Source organism: Phyllostomus discolor, chromosome 5 (genome assembly GCF_004126475.2).
Source record: "Phyllostomus discolor isolate MPI-MPIP mPhyDis1 chromosome 5, mPhyDis1.pri.v3, whole genome shotgun sequence".
NCBI lineage: Eukaryota > Metazoa > Chordata > Mammalia > Chiroptera > Phyllostomidae > Phyllostomus > Phyllostomus discolor.
In genome coordinates this window covers 75,532,909-75,538,741 of record NC_040907.2, presented here as the reverse complement: position 1 = coordinate 75,538,741, position 5,833 = coordinate 75,532,909, and positions in this window count along the sequence as shown.

Genomic DNA, 5,833 nt, shown 5'->3' with positions numbered 1-5,833 from the left:
TGTGCAGTGGAATATTATTCTGCCTTAAAAAAAAAGAGAAGGAATTCCTGCTATATGCAACAACATGGTGAACCAGGAAGATATCCTAAGTGAAATAAGCCAGTTATAGAAGGACAGATGCTGAATGATTCCGGTTATATAGGAAGCTAAAATAGTCAATCTCACAGAAACAGAGTAAATGGTGGCTGCCAAAGACTGAGGGACTGCCAGGTGGCTGTTCAACAAATAGAAAATTTCAGTTATGAAACATGAATAATTTCTTGAGATCTATTCTACAGTGTTGTGTCTATAGTTAACAAAAGCTAAATGTACCATATATTGTACACTTAAGAAGGTGAATCTCATGTTAAGTGTTCTTACCAAAATAAAGACAACAATGAAAAAACAACCTCAAATGTTTAATGGAACCAATCAACTTTTTCCACTAATAGGATAGGGTTTGGGAGACAGGCAGTGGTGGAGAAAGTCAGTGATTACGTGGAGCCCAGATGGTGGACCTAGAGAGGCCAAGGATGAGAGGAGGACACAGGTGATGGAGGGTGCTGGAAAGAGTCTACTGGAGGGATCCAGGGGCCCAGAGCGGTAAGTAAGGAGACAGGCCAGTAACTTGTCTTGCCCTCATTCTCTCCCCGTTTCCCTCCTGTTGGTGGCCTTCTGGTCACAGCGTGGCTTCTCCACTTCCAGCTGACATGCCTGCTTCCAAGTACAAGAAGGATAAAGAAAGGAGCCAGAGGTGTTTGTCCCCTTCTATCAGGAAAACACTTCCAAGGCCATTCCCAGCAGTCCTCTTGGCTGGAACTATGACTCAGAGCCACCCTGGGCTAAAAAGTAGTCTGGGAAACAAGTCTGAGCTGGTTGCACCTGCAGCTGCTGTTCACACCTTGGTGTAAATAACAAATCTCTTTGTTTTTTACCTGAAATCGGTTACACTGCCAGGAGGGAGTCCTGACAGGTATACAGGATGGAAATAGACTGAAGGCAAGGAAAGGGAAGGATAGTTTCCATGTATAGTATGCTTTCAGAAGACAGGTTTCTGAGGAGTTCAGAGTGCAGATCGTTGTATAGATAGAAAATAGCTGGGGGGCCTGGGGTCTGTGGTGAAAGTAGGGCTAGGTGATGGGACAGGGGTGATAGAGGTAGCAGTGGAAGGCAGCAATGATAACCCCAATTCATGTTGTAATTTTCCCAGGATTGACAACTTTTCTGATGTACCAGTTGCTACAGATCTTCTCCAATACTCTTTCTTTTGCTTTACAAACTTAACTCCAGAGATGCCTGCTGGGGAAAAAAAGAAACAAAAGCCAATACCCAGGACTGTTTCCAGCGGATTAAGAAAGATGCTGACAACATGCAGCACCACTAGGCAGCAGGTGGAGGGCATAAGTAACAGGCCCGGTGACCTCAAGTCCTTGTTGCTGCATCACCTGCACTATGTGACTCCTGAGGTGTGGAGCAGTGATGACTCTGGAAGCTGCCTGCACTCAGCTATCTGGGCCAATCTTGAATTAGTTTGTCAAGAACAAGACTAATTGTGAATTAGTTCAGCAGAAAGAGTCAAAAACAGGGGAGATTCTGAATCATTCCATTTAATTTCTTTTCTCTCATTTTTTCCACTTTTATTTCAGTTCCATCTTGGAAGTTTCTTTGGCTGGAAAGTCACGAGTTTTCCCTGCTGTGAGGTCAAGGAACTGGACTTGGGGAGGATCATTTACATTCTTGGTCCCTGATAGACAGAGCTGCTGGCAGGTCTGGAAGGCAGACAATGACTTTTTGTAGACACCACAGTGGGTAACTCACCAGAGGGCATTCACGGAGCTAGGGAAAAGCTGCCATCCCCAGGACTCCCAGTCGACCTCGCAGCCCACAGGAAGCCCAGAAAAGGTCTTGCCCTTTGGTGTAACTTTTATAATCTTCACCTCAAGCATTTGGCATCAAATTGCTGGAAGATGATTTTTTAAATTTGCCTTATTTAAAGAGATTCTATTGATTTCTCCTGCTACTGCTGCTACTTCAGATTTCCAGTATGTGAGCCAGAATGATTTATAAAAATGCTTTTATCTTCTAAAACTGTAATTCTTGAACTTTGGTGTATTCTTCTCCTATGTACTCAGTAATAAGCTCAGATTGCATGAATTACTCACTCCTTTTAAAGTTAAGCCCTCTCTCCATGGCCAGGTTTTCGTACCCGACAATTCGATCTTATACTCTCAGCCTTGTTTACATTTACAAGTGAAAAAAAAGACATTTAAAAAATCAGATAAAACATTTTTATTTGGAGAAAGACAGATAATGAAGATAGTTCTGTTTATTTTAGAATTTTGATATTCTAGTGAGATTAATATGTTAAAACAATTTAACTTCTCAATTACCAAAATATGTTCCTCATGACTGTGCTAGAGGGGAAAATTCCCTAATTTTCAATCTAGGGAATGAATTGATATTTTCTGTTCCAGTTCACAAAGTTAATTTGTAGGTGATTTTGAGATTAATTTTTGTATAATTGTTATAGAACCCAAACAGTGCAGGGGGAGGGTCCTACCACTCACTGCCAACCAGGCAAATCTCCAAAGGCAGACTTCGGTGGAAAATAAAGTAATCTTTTACTTAATGGCAAGTTTCTCCCTAAAATATTTGGGTAACAAAAGTAAGGGGAAAGGAAAAGTAAGAGTATGACATAAAAAATAGCTATTTAAGTATTTGTCATTACAACTGCTACATAGGTTCAAGAACTGAAAATAACACAAGAACAGAAATCTGTTCACAGTGCTGACTGTCATCACCTCGGTCTTTGGAAGCAATGGCAAGCTCCTGCCTCAAAGCCCGTTCCCTCTAAGACACCCAAAGAAAAATCACCCTGTCACCCACCACCAGCTCAGTTCAAGGTTGCGCCAGGAACCTCCTCTTCCACCCAAAAGTGTCATAAATGTGGGTGGTTTAGCCGGGCTCCAGTTGCTGCCCAGCTCCAGGCATCTTTCAGAGTCTGTGCCCCAGGCCTCTGCTCACAAGCCAGCTCTGGCCACCATTGACCCTCCCCCTGCCTGGGGGAGGGGAAAGAACCAACTGCATTTCCTCTTCCCGGAACCTTCCGTTTCAAAAGTCCTCTCCCAGAATGCCCTGTGTGTCAAAAACCAGTGGTAGTGTTTAGCCTTTCAGCCAATGAAGGCCAGTGTGGGCCATGTTTGCCTTGCCCCTTTTCTGGTCACATGTTCAGCAAGGGGGTCAAGCTTGCAGTCACACATGCTCAGCTCAAAGTCCTCCCCCATTTCTGGGGGGGTGTCCCCCTGTTACACAATCAACTGCTTTGGGGTTCATGTTTCCTCCCTCTGTGGTCTCACAGGTGTTTGTAGATTCCTCTATTCAGGTGCCACATTGAATTTCAACTATACATTTATTTGCTGGTCTCTTCTACCAGCCAGTAAGCTACTAAATGATTTTGAATGAATGAATAAATGTCTGGGAATGGGAAGGAGAGTGCAACTGAACAATTATTAATGAGTTAAAGCACTTGTAAAATGGGTAGTAATCACTGGAACAGAGGTGCGCAGGGTAAGACACATACTCAGACAGCAATATAAAAACAAGAAATATTTACATCTCTTTCCCCCAAGCTTAGTTAGAATCCTTTGGCAGGATAGTGGCACAGACACTAAGGCTCGGTTTTCAGACCAGTAAAATTGCTTCTCCACTCAACTCCGACAGGCCCCACCCTCAACCACACCCTCCCCTCCTCTGGTGGGTCCCACTACAATAGCCTCTGAGTTTCATGTCAACTCAGATAACCTTTTCAAGGTATAGGTCTGAATGTGTCATCCTTCCTTGAAAAGCACCCAGTGCCTCACTGTCACAAAGGAAAAGAAAGCCAAGCCTCTCAGCATGATCTGCCCACTGAGCTCCCCTGTACCCCCCACGCCTCTGCATCATCCGCCCCCAAATTGATCATGAGAAGTGTAGAATGGCCTTGAATTCAAAAGTATATGTGGATTTAAGTTCCAAATACTGTATACTATTTTTAGGGAAGCCTTCTGTTTGGTCCTAAAACAGTGGTTCTCCAAGTGGGATCCCCAGACCAGCAGCGTCAGAGTTATCTGAGAACTTGTCAGAAATGCAGATTCTTGGGCCCACCCCAGACCTACAGAGATAGAAGCTCTGGGGTGGGGACCCAGCCATCCCTTCTTTAACAGGTCTGATTCTGAAGCCAACTTACAGTTGTGAACCACTGCCCTAGGGAGTAAGGGAGTCAGGATTTCACAACGAGCTGGTATCCTAGCTGGATTCGGTGCTGAGCTTACACAGGTTTGCAGCGAGAGAAAAATCACCAGTGACGTTCTTCAGTTTACTCAAGCACCTGAGACCTTGTTCAGATCTTCTCTTCATTCTTAGACTGAATTTCCTCCCCCACTCCCCGACCCCAGTTTCTAATGGCAGAACAGAGAGTTCTAGGGGATAAGATCTAGAACTTTTGATTAACACAAGATGTATCTGAAATGAAAAGGGCCTGTTTATGTTGGAACACATCCATTAGTCTCAGAATCTGTCATGCTCACTGGGGAAAGGAAAAGAGTCAGTGGGGGGAGTGGACAGACCGTGGCTTTGAAGTGAGGGATGCCTGGATAAGAATCATAACGCTGACACTTAGAAGCTGGCAATCTTCTTGACTTTCACGGAGTTCCATGTGAAAGGGGAATACTCTCAGTCCCTACCCTACTGGAGTGTTCTGGGGGTCATATGGGACGCAAAGTATGTAGCTGCTCAGCAAATGCTGGTCCCTTTCTCTTTCCCCACCACCTGGTGAAAGACCTGCCCTGGACCACATTCACAAGCGGGTGTAAGGATAGCGCAGAATCCATTTTTGTTGTCCTCTAAGCTAGGCTACCGCATGGCATTCCAGTGAGTTTTGGTGAAGAGGGGTTGCCAGATAACTTATAGGACACTCAATTAAATTCGAGCTTTGGATAAAAGATGAAAATTTTAGTTGGTATTAGTGTGTCCTATGCAATATTTAGGACATGCTTGTGCTAAAAATATTATTTATTTATCTGAAAATCAAATTTAACTGGCTTTCTTGTATTTTTATTTGCTAAATCAGACTACCTACCATTTGCTAAATGGACTACTATCATCATCATACCTGATGATGATAATGGCTGATGCACCTCAGATTCCTGCCTCCGCTAGCAAAAGGACAGGGAGCCCCCCTTCCCCTTCCTCCCAACCCCAGGCACTTTTGAGGTGAACTTCTTGTCACTGCCCCATTTCTGTGTAGTTGTTGCACAACTGTAATTCAGATAAAATATTAAAAGCAGTAACTGTTCTTTTTAGGACCCTATGGTGCTTATTTTTATTTTCTAGTCTGGTGTCAGTATGGGGAAGGGACTTCACTAAACATGGGAGTTAAATCTTAAAGCATTTACTTATTTCCACTCCTTTGAAAATGTTTAGGAGTTGAATTATTTAAACTAGAAAGAGATGAGGGAGTCAGAAGGGAAGGTTGCCTGCCCCAGGCACAGCCTGGGGAGGGTGCTAAATGTGGTTATCAAGAGATCAAAGAACCCAGGAGAGTCTCCTTTGATCTGATGCTTGTCAGAGTTGCAATTAGATCTTTGATATTCTGCACTTGTCTACCCCCCTTCTGCACATTTCTTCTCTTCTCATATACACCTGGCAGTGCCAGACCATGGCATGCCCTGGAAACAGCCCGCGTGGCTGTGGGAGATCTGAGTGAGCCCTAGGACAGAGAGACATCATCTCTCCCGCAGGAAAACCCCTTTTCTAAATACAGTTGCTGTCATGCCTTATTTTTGAGGGGAAAAAAGATAAATGTGAAATCCCCCCA